Source organism: Theropithecus gelada, chromosome 3 (genome assembly GCF_003255815.1).
Source record: "Theropithecus gelada isolate Dixy chromosome 3, Tgel_1.0, whole genome shotgun sequence".
In the NCBI taxonomy this organism is placed as follows: Eukaryota; Metazoa; Chordata; class Mammalia; order Primates; family Cercopithecidae; genus Theropithecus; species Theropithecus gelada.
Genome location: NC_037670.1, coordinates 82,396,979 through 82,414,869, shown reverse-complemented (window position 1 = coordinate 82,414,869; position 17,891 = coordinate 82,396,979). Strand labels below are relative to the sequence as shown.

General features: G+C 37.4%; 1 long non-coding RNA gene across 1 annotated transcript; it reads left to right on the top strand.

Annotated features, from left to right (window-relative positions):
* The first annotated feature begins 2,899 nt into the window (after positions 1-2,899).
* On the top strand, positions 2,900-17,117 carry LOC112621784. The gene is made up of 3 exons (XR_003118768.1): positions 2,900-3,056; positions 16,014-16,124; positions 16,685-17,117. It is a non-coding gene; the product is annotated as an uncharacterized LOC112621784 (long non-coding RNA).
* The last annotated feature ends 774 nt before the right edge of the window (positions 17,118-17,891 follow it).

Below are 17,891 nucleotides of genomic sequence, written 5' to 3'. Positions count from 1 at the left end.
AGACTGAGGCAGCAGAATCGCTTGAATCTGGGAGGCAGAGGTTGCAGTGAGCAGAGATCATGCCACTGTACTGCAGCCTGGGACAGAGCAAGACTCCATCTGAAAAAAAAAAAAAGAAGAAGCAAAATCTGAATTTCACTCATCTTGAGTATGAACTGGCCCTAGTAACTTGTTTCCAACTAATAGAATGCAACAGAAGTGATGCTATATGACTTCTAGGACTTAGTTAGAATAGGTAATACAGCTTCTAACTGGCTTTCTCTCAGGTAGGTTCTCTGTGGAACCAAGCTTCTGTGCTGTGTGAGAAAGCCCTGGCCATGGCAACCACCAAACATGTGAGTGAGGAAGCCTTCTAGATGATTCCAGCCTAACCACCATCTGGCTAGAACTGGATGAGAGACCTGAGGGAGAGCTGCCTAGCTGAGTCCAGTCAACCCCCAGAATTGTGAGAGAAGATAATATATGATTGTTATTTTATCTCACTAAGTTTGGGATGGTTTGTTACATAGCAGTTGATAACTAGACCAGAGACCTTTCCTAGAAACACTGAAGAACATGTGCCAGGATAGTCCTGGACATCTCCATGTTTGCTGTTTGCTTCTCTGCTGTGCCCATTGCATGTGCTTTCTCCAAACCCCCTATTAACCAGAGGTTCTTAGCTACCAGAAGTTTTCCTGTGTTAGGATCTTGACACTTTTGAGACTCTTCGAAGTTATGAGACATGATGGAATTACTATCAAAAACTTGGTAAGCACAGTTACATCAGCAAGTGTTACTTTGTCAAGTAAGAAGGGAAATAGTGCAGCATGGCACTTAACCCTGTGCTCTTTAAGCTTTTACAGAATGTCAGTGGGTCATTCAAGAGACTTGTTAGCCACATGCATGTCACTTTGCTGATATTCAGTATTGATTATTCTTATAGGAGTTGTATGTAATTGTTTTGAGCTTAAAACAAAGAAAATGATTAGTTTATGGTTCTAATCTTTTGGATTTTTTTTTTTTTTTTTTTTTTTTTTTGAGATGGTGTTTCACTTTTGTCGCCCAGGCTGGAGTGCAGTGGCACGATCTCGGCTCACTGCAACTTCCACTCCCGGGTTCAAGCGATTCTCCATCCTCAACCTCCCAAGTAGCTGGGATTACAGGCTCCTGCCACCACACCCAGCTAATTTTTGTATTTTTAGTAGAGAGAGGGTTTCACTGTGTTGGCCAGGCTGGTTTTGAACTCCTGACCTCAGGTGATCCATCCACTTTGGCCTCCCAAAGTGCTGGGATTATAGGTGTGAGCCACCACGCCTGGCCTTGGATGTTTTAAAGTAAAATTTTTCCCACTGCAAGATAATGGATATGTGTTGTAGGAACTTTTGGAAACACAAGTAAGGCACAAAGGAAAAAATACCTTCATATTTCTCCTTTTCCCATCTCCCCAGAGACTTTTTTCTCCTTATTTGTTGGCATATGTCTTTCCATACTCTTCAATGCATATATATTCACAGGATAACATATGTGGTATTTTAGAACCACATTGCTAACATTCCATTTATCATGTTTTGTATTTGCATAGTATTCCATTTCGTAGTTGTACCATAATATCTTTAGACAATGCTTGTGGTCAAATAATTTCCCCCAATATTTTACTGTTATAAAAAATGTTTCGATGAATATTTTGGTCTAAAGTTGATGGATCAAGGAATATAGGGGTCGTTATAAGTTAACAAATACAGTGTCAGATCATGGTACTACTCTGCTGAAAATCCCCCATGGCTCCCATCTTACTCAGCCAAAGCTAAGGTCTTTACCATGATCTAAAATATCCTCAGCCGTCTGGAGTATGCATGTATACATTCACACAGACATGTATATGCCACTCACTCCTGCTTCTCTAGCTCATCTTCTCCTGCTCACCCCTGACTTGTTCCCCTGAAGCTATCCTAGAACACACCAGGAAGCAAGCCCCTGTGTCAGGGCCTTGGTACTTGTTCTTCCTTCTGCCTATAACAATTCCTCCAAGTATCCACAGGCTTCGTCTTTCACTTCCTTTGTTGCTTTGGCTCAGATATCGCCTTATCTGAGCACCCTTCCTTAACTATACAATACAAAATAAGTTCATGAATCTGCCCTCACCCCCGTATTCCCTGTTTCCTTTACCTTGTTCTATTTTTCTATAACATTTATCTGACAAATCTTAGGTTTGTTTATTATCACTCTTCTTCCAGAATGTAAGCACTGTGAAGTCAAGGACTTTGTTAGTTTTGATCACTGTTGTATCCGTGGGTTCTAAAACACTGCCTGGCACATAGTTGGCACTCAGTAAGCTAAGAAATAATGAGACTTAATATATTGGGATTGTCACAGGGAGGTAAGTATACTCCACTTTTTCAAGGGGAGTATAAAGGATATCATTTTTAGGTGGGAGATATTGGACATAGGAGTTTGTGAACCAAGAGACAGAGATAGAAGGATGTTATTTGGAGATACGGAGGTTATAAGTTTCAGAAGATTAGAAGTTCCGGGGATGTTTTAAAGTAAAATTTTTCCGATTGCAAAATAATAGGTATCTGTGGTAGGAACTTGTAGAAATACAAGTAAAGCACTTTTTGCCTACTTGGAGTGAGTGGGACTGGAATTGGGAGGAGGGGGCATGGAGAGGCTGCTTTTTTTCATTTTGTGTCTTTCTGTAAGATTTGAATTTAGATCATGTACACCAATTACTTAAATAATAAGAGCATGTTTGGACTTCCAGTTTCTGGTGATGGCTGGTTATGAAAACTTGCAGAAACAAAATAATGGATTTTTTAAAGTGAAGAACTAAAAAAACATTGAGGAACTGCCAGGCCAGTTTTTGGATAAAAGTCTATAACCAGGGAGGGAAATGGAATATTGGAACAAAAAGCTGCCTGTGCTGAGACAGCAGTTGCTGATACCACAAACACTTGTCTGCTGTTTCTGTGGCCTTGCTGAGCCAAAAAAAAAAAAACATGTAAAAGCACAGAGCCCACCCAAGACAGGGTGTTTGCAGGAGACCCTACCAACAGGAATCGGATAACAAGGAGCTAAAGGTAAGGAGGAGTCAGAGCTGAACCAGTGCCCTCTTCCCAGCAGTTATAATGAACTGTGGCTACCTTGGTGCTCTTGGAGCAGGGAGGAAAAGAAATAGAAAATACAATTTCCCTGGAAGGCCTGTGCATATCTGCTTTCCTGAAGATTAGCTTCTCAACTATACATAGCTGATTGGGCCAAGGATTCTCAAAATCTGAATTTGGCAGAAGCACAGCAAGATCTCTCTGGAAGAGGGCTCATCTCAAACGTCAGGAGACTCCTGTTAAATACTTATTCAAGAATAATGTGTGGCAAGCAATAAAGATTACAAGTTATGCAAGCAACTTGAATATAAATGAGAGTAGAAAATCACAGAAGCCCAGCTTCTTCCACTTAGCATAATCATTTGAGTTGTCCATGTTGTCATGTGTATCAGCAGCTTGGTCCTTTTAATTGCTGAGTGGCAATCCATAGTTTACTCATCCATTTACTAGTGGAAGATTTGTGTTGGTTCCAGTTTTTAGTGACAGTGGTTAAGCTGCTGTTAACATTCACCTAGAAGTAGTTTTTGTTTTGTTTTTGAGACGGAGTCTCGCTCTGTCGCCAGGCTGGAGTGCAGTGGCCCGATCTCGGCTCACTGCAACCTCCGCCTCCCAGGTTCAAGTGATTCTTCTGCCTCAGCCTCCCAAGTAGCTGGGATTACAGGTGTGTGCCACCACGCCCAGCTAATTTTTGTATTTTTAATAGAGACTAGGTTTCACCATGTTGGTGAAGGCCAGGATGGTCTCAATCTCGTGACCTCGTGAGCTGCCTGCCTCAGCCTCCCAAAGTGCTGGGATTACAATAGGCGTGAGCCACTACGTCCGGCCTCACCTAGAAGTTTTTATGTGAATCAAAGATTTTGTTTCTTTTGAGTTCCTAGGAATGGGATTGCTAGTTATATGATAAATATGTATATTTACTTAGTAGGAAATTGCCAAACAGGTTTTCAAAGTGGTGGTGCCATTTTGCATTCCCACCAACAATGTATGAAAATTCCAGGTGATTGATATCCTCACCAGAATTTGGTATTGTCTGTGGTTTTGATGTTTTTGCTATTTTGTTGTTTTGACATGGCTATACGGTGCATTTCATTGTGTTTTTCATGTTTATTCTCCCAGTGCAAATGATGTTGTGTATTTTTTCATATTCTCCTTTGCTATAGATATATTTTCTTTAGGAAGTGTCTGTTCAACCCTTTGGCACATTTTTCAAAAACTGGATTTTGTTTTCTTACTGAAACTCGAGAATTCTTTATATATTCTTGATACAAATCCTTTATCAAAAATATGGTTTTGGCCAGGTGTGGTGGCTCATGCTTGTAATCCCAGCACTTTGGGAGGCCGAGGTGGGCAAATCACTTGAGCCCAGGAGTTCAAGACAAGCCTGGCCAGCATGGCGAAACGCCATCTCTACAAAAAATACAAAAAATTAGCCAGGCGTGGTGGCACACGCCTTTTAGTCCCAGCTACCTGGGAGGTTGAGACTGTAGTGAGCCATGATTGTGCTGCTGTACTTCAGCCTGGGAGATAGAGTGAGACACCCTGTCTTTTTATATATATATATATATTTATTTATATATGTATATTTATATATATAAATGTAAACCTATATATGACATACATATATATATGACTTGCAAATATTTTCTATTTTCTATTTTCTCCCAGTCTGTGGCTTGTTTTGTTTTCTTAGCAATGTCTTTTGAAGAGCAGACATTTAAAATTTTGATGGAAGTTCAATTTATTGGGTTTTTTTATTTTTAGAATTGTGCTTTGGTGTCAAATCTAAGAAATCTTTGGCAAACCCAAAGTTACAAAGATCTGTTTTCTGGAAGAGAGGTGAGCAAACTTTTTTTGTAAAGGGCCAAACAGAAAATATTTTAGGCTTTACAGGTCATAGTCTCTGTTGTAGAATGAAAGCAGCCATAAAATACATAAATGAATAGTTGTTCAGTAAAACTTTATTTACAAAAACAGATAAAGATTTGGCCCATGAGCCTTAGTTTGCTAACTCCTGTTCTAGAAGATTTAGGTATTACAGTTAGGGTATGATCCATTTCTAGTTAATTTTTTAATGTGGTGCAAGCAATGGGTGGCGAGTTTTGTTTTGGGTATGTATATATACTTATTCTAGAATTACTTGTTTAAAAAACTACTCTTCACTGTATTATCTTTACAGCTTGTTTTAAATCAGTTATTCATGTGTGTGGATTTATTTCTGAATTTTCTGCATCTGTGTCTGCCCCTTCTTTATGACTATACTGTCTTGATTATTGTGGCTTTGTAGTAAGTTTCGAAATTGGGTAGTGTGAGTACTCCAGCTTTATTTTTTTTTCCTCAAATGTTTTAGTTTTTATAGCTCCTTTGCCCCTCCATATAAATTTTGGAATCAGCCTGTTAATTACTACCAGACTTCCTACTGGGATTTTGATTGGGATTGCATTTAACCTATAGATCAATTTTGACATCTTAACAATATTGAGTCCTGTTGCCAGTGAATACAGTATATCTCACCATTTATTTCAGTTGTTTTTTGGGGGTTTGCTGTTGTTGTTGTTTTGAGACAGAGTCTCGCTCTGTCGCCCAGGCTGGAGTGCGATGGTACGACCTTGGCTCACTGCAACATCCACCTCCTGGGTTCAAGTGATTCTCCTGCCTCAGCCTCCTGAGTAGCTGGGATTACAGACACGTGCCACCACACCCAGATAATTTTTGTATTTTTAGTCGAGACAGGGTTTCACCATGTTGGTCAGGCTGGTCTCGAACTCCTGACCTCGTGATCCACCCACCTCAGCTTCCCAAAGTGCTGAGATTACAGGTGTGAGCCACCACGCCCAGCCTATTTCAGTATTTTAAAGTTTCTTTCATCAGTGTTTTATGGTTTTCAATATACGGATCTTTTACATAATTCGATAGGTTTATACTTGAGTATTCGTAATTTTTAGTGCTATTGTAAATAATACTGTTTTAAAGTTTTTAATATTCAGTTCACTGCTATTATATGAAAACAATTGATTTTTCTATATTTCCTTTTGTATCCTGTGATCTTCCTAAACTCACTTGTTCTAGTAGCTTTTTTTAAAGTAGATTCTCTGAAATTTTCTGCATAGACAATTATGTTATCCACAGATAGAAACTGTTTATTCCTTTCTAATCTCTTTACCTTTTATTTTCTTATTTTCTCTTTTTATTGTTTGCTCCTCCTTCCCTTCATGTGTCACTTTCCACATCTGTCCCTTTTCTCCCCTTCCCTTTCTCACTTCTCCCTTATTACATTAGCAAATATGAATAGATCTCACTACTAACAGCCGAGAACCTTGGTTGTTCTTGAACTTAAAGGGAAAGCATTCAGTCTTTTGCTAAGAGGATTTGTTATGACTGGATATTGAATTTTGGCTAATTTTTTTTTTCCCCATCAGATGAAATGATCATATGATTTTTCTTTTTCTAATCAGCTGATAGGATGACTTCCTTGATTAATTTTTGAATGTTGACCCAACTTTTTATGTATTTATGGATTCAATTTGCTAACATTTTGTTGAAGATTTTTTACATTTATGTCTGTGAAGGACATGGTCTGTTGTTTTCTTGCAGTATCTTTGGTTTTGGTGTCAGGGTAATGGAGGGCTCATTAAGAAAGTTGGGAAGTGTTCTCTCCTCTTTCATTTTCTGAAAGAGTTTGTGTAGAATGCTATAAAGTTTCCTCTATAATCTGTTGTACTGCTTTAGCTGCATCTCTCAAATTTAGATTTGTTAGTTGAAAAGAAGACATGTAGGAATGTGGGGTCATCTGTATTGGGAGTGTAAATGGTATGGTTTCGGTCTGTGACCCCACCCAAATCTCACCTTGAATTGTAATAATCCCCACATGTCATGAGAGGGACCCGGTGGGAGGTAATTCATTCATGGGGGCGAGTCTTTCCCGTGCTATTCTCGTGTTAGTGAATAAGTCTCATGAGATCTGATGGTTTTATAAAGTGGAGTTCTCCTGTACATGCCCTCTTGCCTGCTGCCATGTAAAATGTGACTTTGCTTCTCCTTGCCTTCTGCCATTGATTGTGAGGCCTCCCCAACCATTTGGAACTGTGAATCCATTAAGCCTCTTTCCTTTATAAATTACCCAGTCTTGGGTATGTCTTTATTAGCAGTGTGAGAACAGATTAATACAGTAACATACATCACAATAGATATGAGCCAACTACTTGTGCCTTGAGGTGGGCAGATTTCCTGAGTGAATGTAAACAGTTCTTGCAAATCAGACTGAAGAATCTGAAAAGAACCATCTGACCATGACCAGAAGGCTAGCCCCAGTATTTGTTTCCACTCCTAGTAAGCTGTGCTAAAATGTTTTCAGCAGGAAGTATTTTGTTGACTTTGGGTTCGGTTCCAAGTTTTAAAAGTCTGAAGGTTGGGGCTAACAAACATGAGGAAGCTTGGAATGTGAGAAGGGACCTGTACAAGAAAATCAACCGTCTAAGTTATTTAAAGTAACAGCTGTTAATTTTTATCAGTGAGGTCAGGTCGTAGATAAAAGCAGTCCAATGCCTGTAATCCCAACACTTCGGGAGGCCGAGGCAGGCAGATAACCTTAGGTCAGAGTTCGAGACCAGCCTGGGCAACATGGAGAAACCCCATCTCTACCAAAAATATAAAAATCAGCTGGGCGTGGTGGCACGCACCTGTAATCCCAGCTACTCGGGAGGCTGAGGCAGGAGAATCACTTGAACCTGGAGGCGAAGGTTGCAGTGAGCCGAGATCATGCTAGTGCACTCCAGCCTGGGTAACAGAGCAAGACTCTGTCTCAAAAAAAAAAAAAAAAAAAAATCCTGCCATAATTGATTTAGATTTATAGAGCAGGAGCTACAGACCGAGAAGAACAAACGGGAATTTGCCTTTTTTACATGGCGTAGAAGGATCATGGGAGAATGAAATTATAACAGTGTGAACATGTAAACATAATCTGCGAAGCCTTTGGGTGCTTGCTAGGGGCACCACAGTACAATAACATAAGGTAATCTATAGATTCAATGCCATCCCCATTAAGCTACCAATGACTTTCTTCACAGAATTGGAAAAAACTGCTTTAAAGTTCATATGGAACTAAAAAAGACCCCGCATTGCCAAGACAATCCTAAGTCAAAAGAACAAAGCTGGAGGCATCACGCTACCTGACTTTATACTGCAAGGCTACAGTAACCAAAACAGCATGGTACTTGTACCAAAACAGAGATATAGACCAATGGAACAGAACAGAGCCCTCAGAAATAATACCACACATCTACAGCCATCTGATCTTTGACAGACCTGACAAAAACAAGAAATGGGGAAAGGATTCCCTATTTAATAAATGGTGCTGGGAAAATTGGCTAGCCTTAAGTAGAAAGCTGAAACTGGATCCTTTCCTTACTCCTTATATGAAAATTAGTTCAAGATGGATTAGAGACTTAAATGTTAGACCTAAAACCATAAAAATCCTAGAAGAAAACCTAGGTAATACCATTCAGGACATAGGCCTGGGCAAGGACTTCATGTCTAAAACAACAAAAGCAATGGCAACAAAAGCCATAATTGACAAATGGGATCTAATTAAAGAGTTTCTGCACAGCAAAAGAAACTACCATCAGAGTGAACAGGCAACCTACAGAATGGGAGAAAATCTTTGCAATCTACTCATCTGACAAAGGGCTAATATCCAGAACCTACAAAGAACTCAAACAAATTTACGAGAAAAAAACAACCCCATCAAAAAGTGGGCAAGGGATATGAACAGACATTTCTCAAAAGAAGATATGCATACAGCCAACAGGCACATGAAAAAATGCTCGTCGTCACTGGCCATCAGAGAAATGCAAATCAAAACCACAATGAGATACCATCTCACACCAGTTAGAATGGCAATCATTAAAAAGTTAGGAAACAACAGGTGCTGGAGAGGATGTGGAGAAATAGGAATACTTTTACACTGTTGGTGGGATTGTAAACTGGTTCAACCATTGTGGAAAACAGTATGGCGATTCCTCAAGGATCTAGAACTAGAAATACCATATGACCCAGCCATCCCATTACTGGGTATATACCCAAAGGATTATAAATCATGCTGCTATAAAGACACATGCACACGTATGTTTATTGCAGCACTATTCACAATAGCAAAGACTTGGAATCAACCCAAATGTCCATCAGTGACAGACTGGATTAAGAAAATGTGGCACATATACACCATAGAATACTACGCAGCCATAAAAAAGGATGAGTTTGTGTCCTTTGTAGGGACATGGATGCAGCTGGAAACCATCATTCTCAGCAAATTTATCACAAGAACAGAAAACCAAACACTGCATGTTCTCACTCATAGGTGGGACTTGAACAATGAGATCACTTGGACTCTGGAAGGGGAACATCACACACCGGGGCCTATTATGGGGAGGGGGAAGAGGGGAGGGATGGCATTGAGAGTTATACATGATGCAAATGACGAATTGATGGGTGCTGATGAGTTGATGGGTGCAGCACACCAACATGGCACAAGTATACATATGTAACCTGCACGTTGTGCACATGTACCCTAGAACTTAAAGTATAGTAATAATAAAAATATATATATTTATTTAAAGTAAGGAAAGGTTTAAAAGTATAAAAAAAAGGATTAGCAGTAAGGTGGGAAAAATAAAAACAGAGCTATCAGAAAATTATTCTTGTTCTTCTGTGTCGGGTAGACACTGTCTACTTTGTGTCACCATCTCGTCAATCTGAGGGTCTTGGGTTATAGCAGCCTTCATCTGCTCATCTCCTCCCAGAGGATTAAGACTCAAGAGCTTAAGATCTCCTGAAAAGGTCCATTTCATCAAGACTCAAAGGGGTTTTTATTTTCTGATATTAAATGACTTTAAAATTTCTCATGTGATTTCTCAGATTTTATTATTCTATGTTTAGACAACTAAAAAGAGCTTTTTCATAAGTTTTAAGGCAGTTAAAATTTGGAAATACCAAAAAAATTAATTATTTCTTAGCTTCCTCCTCATCCCACCCCCCGCCCTGTGTGTAAAAAATGGCTTCTGGTATGTTCATTTATTTTCACAGAAAAGTCTGAGAAGTGTGTTATGATTATTTTCCAAAAAAAAAAAAGTCTTAGAAAAGTTGAGGTTAACTGAATAGAGCAGTAATAGTTGAGGAACCATTTTCATACATGCCATCACACCCAAGGCTATCAAGAGGCAAATCTCAGGGTTGCCTTGTGGCCATTCTAGGATACCTGAAGAACATTTAGTTGCAAACCACACATTGGCAATTTTATTATTCTCAAGTTAGAAAAGGCAGAATAAGAGTTAACAAGCAGACAAAATATGAACGTAAGTAAGAAGTACTAACTGTAAAAAAATTTTATAATATCATGAACACATAGCAACAGTAAGAATGATGGTGATAAGAAATTTAATTTTTTTCAAAAAAGAACTTTATGTTAAAATGATTGAAGAGTGTGCTAGAGATTTCATACTTTTATTTTTGAAAAGAAACTCTCTGGGGATAGAATGAGATTGGTCATTTTACAGGAAGAGAATCCTAATTTGAATTTGACTCTTTTTTTCTATCATCCAAATAATGATTTGCTCTGAAGGATTTTTCTTCCATTAATGTACCTTCCTAAATATTTGTTTAATGTAATATGTAAATAATGTAATACATTTGAAGTTGTAATTCAACTTTAAAATACAATTACCTTTATGAACATATTAAGTAAAATAATATATATTACTGAATTTACCATCTTAATCAAATTAAGTTTCTCTAATAAACAGATAAGCCACATTTGTTATCCCATATGTATGAAGTGTATTATTTTATAACTATCTTATAATAATAATAATGTTACTATCTTAACTGTTTTGTCAGTTACTACCTCAATGAAAATAACTCATTTCCTCTAAACACAGAGAACTGGAATACATACACCAAAAACTGTCTAATTTTTTTCTCCATTAGTATATATTTTATATCTTTTATAAATCTTAAGACAGTAAAAATAATATTATCCAAAGGCATTTGCACTTAGTTTCTCTTTATTCATCCTATAATTATAATGTATAAAAATAGGGGACAAGTATAAAACCAGGTTTCATGACCAGTTTTGTATATTTTTCTTACTTAGAAATTGTCAAAGTATCTAAATATTGTTTATTAACTCTTTAATATTAATCTAAATTTGTAAAGTTAACTATGGATCTGGAAACTAAAACTCATATTAAGTCTTTATGGTTTGCAGCATTATTAAGAATTTCACATGATTAAATCTATTTGACCCATAAACCAGTGCAAGAATTTTAGAGATTTTAAATCCTAAAAACATTAAATCCAATACTTGTACAAACTAGCACTTTGTACTAATGTTTTTACATGATGGTAAATTCAGTGAGACAATATAGAGCTGTTTTGAAACTAAAATCATTTCAATTTGTCCAAAGGGATATGATCAGAAATGTTACATGAACTGTTGTAATAGAACTCATTCCAATTTTGATACATGATGAAACTATGTATTCATAAACCAAAATTTTAAATCATGTCAAAAGTTTTTAAGTTTCCTGCTTTTTGTGTCTTATAACCTAGTAACCAAGACCATTATTCAAACTAACAGTTAACTTTTTTCTCCTGTATTAGTTTTAGGAAGAAAAATTTACAGAACCAATGCCAGTAAAACTTGACAATTTTTAAAAAATCATTTGAATTTTATCTGGACTGTATGAGTATGTAAATAACGTCATAATAATTTGTTTATCAATTCACATGTTTTTCTAAGAGCAGAAGACAGAGAAGTAGAAGGGGGAAAATGATAGCCAGCTATGGGCAGGTCAGACCAGGCAAAAGTTAACCTACCACCTGAAAATGCTACAGTTCTGAAAAATTGAATCTTATAAATACAATTGTGGGATTCACAGTATTACCCATGTCAATTTGAAGAGTTTGTTTCTGTCCTATTATTAAAGATACTTATCTTCTTGGGCTAAGTGGATCGTTGGAATTTAGATGCTGCAGTACCCCTTTGGTGACCCCTTTTATAATCACTCAGAGGCTTCTGGTTCTTTCTCGTCTTGACTAGAATGGAACCATTTTCCAGTGACTTTAAATTCACAGTACGAAGTTTTTGTATCCCGGACCCACAAAAAGATGAGCTGCTTGACAGAGGTCAGGAAGGTTGTGGAGTGGGTGGGCTGGGACAGGATTCAGGAATCCTTAGCTGTGGCACAAAGTTCTAAATACAGCCTGCATTAGACATGGACGTATTGGGAAATACTTGGGTTCTTCTTCATATGGAGACTGCCATTTTAAGGGACTTTGAGTTAGACTGTATATTTCAGAGGGTGGAGAAGGAGAAGGAGGGAAGATGAGAGATACAAACAGAAAAATGTGGAACAGTATTGGGGTGGATCAGCAAGCGAGGCAGATTTTAAGTTTTTCTTATTTTATTGGCCTAAATACAGTCTTCTAGGAAAGAGTAAAAGTCTGGATTATATTCAAGCTGTATTTTAAAATAAACTATACTCATAAAGAATTGTAAAAGCCAATACCACCAATTCCTGTGTGCCTTTACCCAGGATTCCCCAGATGCCCCAATGACAAGATCTTAGGTAACCCTGATACATTATCAGTACTAAGTAATGGGCATTGATTAATGCTGTTAACTACACCACAGACTTTATTTGAATTTTGTTACATGTATTTTTCCAGTGTATATTTATATGAAATTTAATTATGTTACAGATGCATGGTAACTACTGTCATAATCAGCATACAAAATATTCTATCACCACAAAGTCTCTTATGCTGCAGTTTAATAATCATACCTTCACAGATGTGACCCCCCAGCAACCACTGATGTGTTCTCCATCACTATCATTTGGCCATTTCAATAGTGTTAGGTAAATGGCATCATACAATACATAGCCTTTTAAAATTGGTTTTTGTTTGTTTTTTTTTTTGTACTCAGCAAGTATCCTTGAGAGTCTTTCGGCTTGTCGCATGCATCAGTAGTTTCTTTTTTATGGCTGAGTAGTATACCATTGTATGAACGAACCACTGCTTATCCATTCACTTATTGTAGGACATTGTGGTTATTTCTAGCTTTCAGCTATTATAAATACAGTTGCTATAACCATTTGTGTAGATTTTCGTGTGGAAATGTGTTTTTATTTCTGTAAGATAAATACCCAGAAGGCTTATGGCAAGTCCATGTTTAGCGTTGTAAGAAACTGCTGAACTCTTTTTCAGAGTACCATTTTATATTCCTACCATCAGGATATGAGAGTTCTAGTTGTTCTCCATCCTCACTAACAGTGTTGTGGAGTTTTGTGGGTTTTTTCTACATATTATTCTAATAGGTGTATAGTGGTTATATCATCATGACTTTAATTTGCATTTTTTAGTAGCTACAGTGTTAAACGACTCTGTGTTTAACATTGAATACCACATACCATTTGAATATCCTCTTTAGTAAAGTGTCTGGTTTTGTACGTTTTCTAATTGGATTTTTTGTTTTCTTACTGTTGCATTTATACAGTTATTTATATATTCTGGCTATAGGCCCCTTGTCAGAACTGCAAATTGGAAATGTTTTCTCCCAGTCTGTACCTTGTATTTTCATCCTCTTAACATGGCCCTTCTCAGGAGCAAAAGGATTTGGTTTTGTTAAAGTCTACTTTATTGATGCTTTTCTTTTATGGTCATGATTTTAGCATCGTGTCTAAGAACTCCACCTAATCCTAGCCTATTAATATTTAAAAGATTTATGGTTTCACTCTTCACATTTGGATCTGTGATCCATTTTGAGTTAATGTTTGTATTAGCTGTGTGGTTTAGGTTTAGGTTTGTTTTTATGACCAAGAATGTACAGTTACTCTAACACCATTTGTTGAAAAAATCTTTTCTCCTTTGAATTGGTTTTGCCCTTTTGTTAAAATCAGTTGGCCACACTTGTGTGGCTCTATTTCTGGACACACTATTCTGTTCCTTTGATCTGCATATCTGTCCCTCTACCAGGACTTCATTGCCTTAATTGCTGTCACTGTATAGTATTAGAAGACTAGATAGTGTGATTACACCAGCATTTATTTCTTTCTTTTGTGTTTTTTATGCTTCCATGTAAATTTTAAAAATTTCTCATATCTACAAAAAGTCCTTCTGAGGTTTTGATAAAAACAGTATTAAGCCTCTGGATCAATTTGGGGGGAATTGACATCTTCAATATGTTGAATCGTCTTTCAATCCATAAACACAGTTTGTTTCTGTATTTACTCAGGTCTTTTAAGATTTTCTTCATTAGAGTTGTATAATTTTCTCCATACAAATCCTATGCATAGTTTGTTCGATTTAGATTGAAGTTATCTCATTTTTCTGGAGCAACTGTATAAAGGGTTTTGTGTTTCTAATTTCAATTTCAACACATTTGTTGCTAGTGTATAGAAATAAGATCCATTTGTTTGTGTGTGTGTGAACTTGGTATCCTGCAACCCTGTTAACTCACTTACTAGTTGTTCCCTTCCCTGTTTCCCAGAAGAGATGGTATAAAGTTACTGTTATTCTTTTAGTGTTTGTTACAGTTCAGCAATGATACCATCTGGGCCTGGAGATTTCTTTATCAAAAGGTTTTAAACTATTAATTCAATTTTTTTAGTAGTTATGAGACAATTCAAGTTATCTGTTATCCTGGGTGTTTTTATAGTTTAGAATTGGTCCACATCATCTAAATTGTCAAATTTATGTGCATAGAGTTGTTTGTCGTATTCCTTTATTATCCTATAATGTCTGCTGGGTCTGTAATAGTGTTCCTTCTTTCATTACCAATATTGATCATTTATGTCTTTTTTGTACTTTCCCCCTTCTTAACCTCCTGTCTCCCCTCCTCTCCTCTCCTCTTCCCTTCCCCCTTCTCTTCTTCTCCCCATGTTTTGTCAGCCTTGCTTAAGGTTGATCAATGTTACTGATCTTTTCAAATAATAAGCTTTTGTTTTTATTTTCTCCATTGTTTTTCTGTTTTCAATTTCATTGACTTTTTACTCTTATGTTTGTTCCTTCCTCCTCCTTGCTTTGGGTTTATTTTGCTCTTCCTCTTGTAGTTTCTTGAGGTGGAAGCTTTGTTATGGATCTGAGACCATCTTCCAATATAAGCATTTAGTGTTAAATTTATAAATTCCTCTAAAAGTGAACTGCGTTAACTGCATCCCAAAGATTTTTATAGGTTGTATTTTCATTCCCTTCAGTGTATTTTTACATTTCCTTTGAGACTTTCTTTTTGACCATTGAAGTATTTAAAAGTGGGTTAATTTCTAATTGTTTTGTGATTTTCCTGATATCTTTCTATTATTGATTTCTAGTTAGATTCATTATGAACAGATAATATATTTTTTATGATTTCAGTCCTTTTAAATTTGTGAAGGTTTGTTTTATATGACCCAGGATGGGATGTGGTCCATCTTGGTATGTATTTATTAGTTGCCAAGGCCATTTTTCCTTGCTGAGGGGCTTGGCTTAGAGATAACACACATCTCCTCTGCCCACATTCCAAAAGTTAGAACTAAATCATATGGCCGCACCTAACTGCACAGAAGGCTGGGAAATAAATTTTAGCTGTGTGACTTAGAAGGAAATGGCAATCAAGTCCGGAAATTACATAACACTCTCTTGTTTTTGATTTTTAAAAATTTTCTCCCTTTATTCCCATTCCCAATCCTATAGTTATTTAACTACATACCCTAGTGTATTTAACATATGTCCTTCTGATCTACCTTCTATACATTGAATTAGGTTTTTATGAATCTTTCAAAAATACCTAAGATTTCTTTGAGAAATTTTATACATGTTTATAAATGGTTATTGTCTGATATAGTTTGGATGTCGTACCCTCTAAACCTCATGTTGAATTGTAATTCCCAGTGTTGGAGGTAGAGCCTGGTGGGAGGTGACTGGATCATGGGAGCAGAGTTCTCATGAATGGTTTAGCACTATCCCCTTGGTGCTGTCTTTGCGGTAGTTCTAGCAAGATCTGGCTGTTTAAAGGTGCGAGGCATCTTTCCTCTCGCCCTCTGTTGCTCCTGTTTTCACCATGTGACATGCCTGCTCCTGCTTTGCCTTCTGCCGTGAGTAAAAGTTCCCTGACGCCTCTCCGGAAGCCAAGCACAGGCCAGCACCATGCTTCCTGTACAACCTGCAGAACTGTGAGCCAATTAAACCTCTTCTCAGGGTTGTTTTTGTTTTCTCAGTCTTAGGTATTTTTTTTTATAGCAGTGGAAAAACGGCCTGTATAGCATTCCGATGATTAGTTCTTCACTATATATTAAAATCGACTTATGTTGCTGCATGTATGGCTAATTCATCCCTCTGCTTCAGAAAAATTCCACTTTTTTCATATTTATTCAACATTTTACTTATCCCCCCGTGTACTAAAAGTCAAAAGCATTACTAATTTAATAATGTCATATTTGTTCTTCTAATTATTTTTTGCTGCATAACAAAGCACTCCTAACTTAGTGGCTTAAAATGATAACAGTTATTTATTTTATTCAAAAATCTGCAATTTGGGCTTAATTGGCAGAACAGCTCATCTTTGCTCCTTATAGTATCAGCTGGAGTTGGCGATGACTCAGCAGGTCAGGGCTGGAAGACTCATTCTCGTCAGGTGATTGACGTTGACCATCAGTTGGAACCTCAGCTGGGGCTGTTTGCTGGAACACCTACACATGCCATGTCCATGGAGCTACTTGACTTCCTCACTGCAATGGCTGGGTTCCAAGAGCAGTTATCCCAAGAGAACAAGGCAGAAGTGCATCACTTTTAGGATCTTGTCTCACAAGTCACACAGAGTCACTTCCACCATCCCCTGCTGGTCAAGGAGGACGTGAAGGTCTTCCTAGACTCTACCACCTGATGGAAGGAGTGTCAGTGTTGCATAGCAAGAGAAACACATGGAATGGGATGTATTGTGATGCCCATCTTTGGAACAGACAATTTGGCACGTCTGTGAAAATTAAAAGTCTGATTTGGATGTAACAATTGAGACTGATTAGCAAAGATGTCTAATTATAAAAATTAAATTCCAAATATACTTTTTGTATTTTTGGTCAAAGAACAAAGACTAGGTTATAGCCAAGGAATTCTGGCTTCCTATATCCCTAAGCTTTCTTTTTCTTTTTCTTTTTCTTTTTTTTTTCTTTTTTGAGATGGACTCTCACTCTGTCACCTAGGCTAGAGTACAGTGGCACGATCTCGGCTCACTGCAACCTCCGCCTCCCGGGTTCATGCGATTCTCCTGTCTCAGCCTCCTGAGTAGCTGGGATTACAAGTGCACACCACCACACCCAGCTAATTTTTTGTATTTTTAGTAGAGATGAGGTTTCACTATGTTGCCCAGACTGGTCTCGAACTCCCGACCTCATGATCTGCCCACCTCGGCCTCCCAAAGTGTTGGGATTATAGGCGTGAGCCACCGCACCCAGCCCCTAGGCTTTATTTCTAAGGTTATCAATACCTTCTTCCCCTTGATCCTTATTTTTTATGTGATCAACATAATACTTGAGATTAACCAGTTCAAACAACATGATTACAAAACCTATGCACACCTTGAGTGTAATAAAGAGAAACAGAGAGCTTTTTTCCCTTTAGAAAATATATCATATAAGAAAGCAATAGTAACTAGTTCTCAACCTCCTTCTCTTTTTCTTTTGCGCTGCTGGCCAGAAGATCTCTGATGTATTGGACATTGTGACTAGATACCTTCAGTATACACATGACTATTCTGAAAGCTTATTATCTCTATCACTAGAAAAT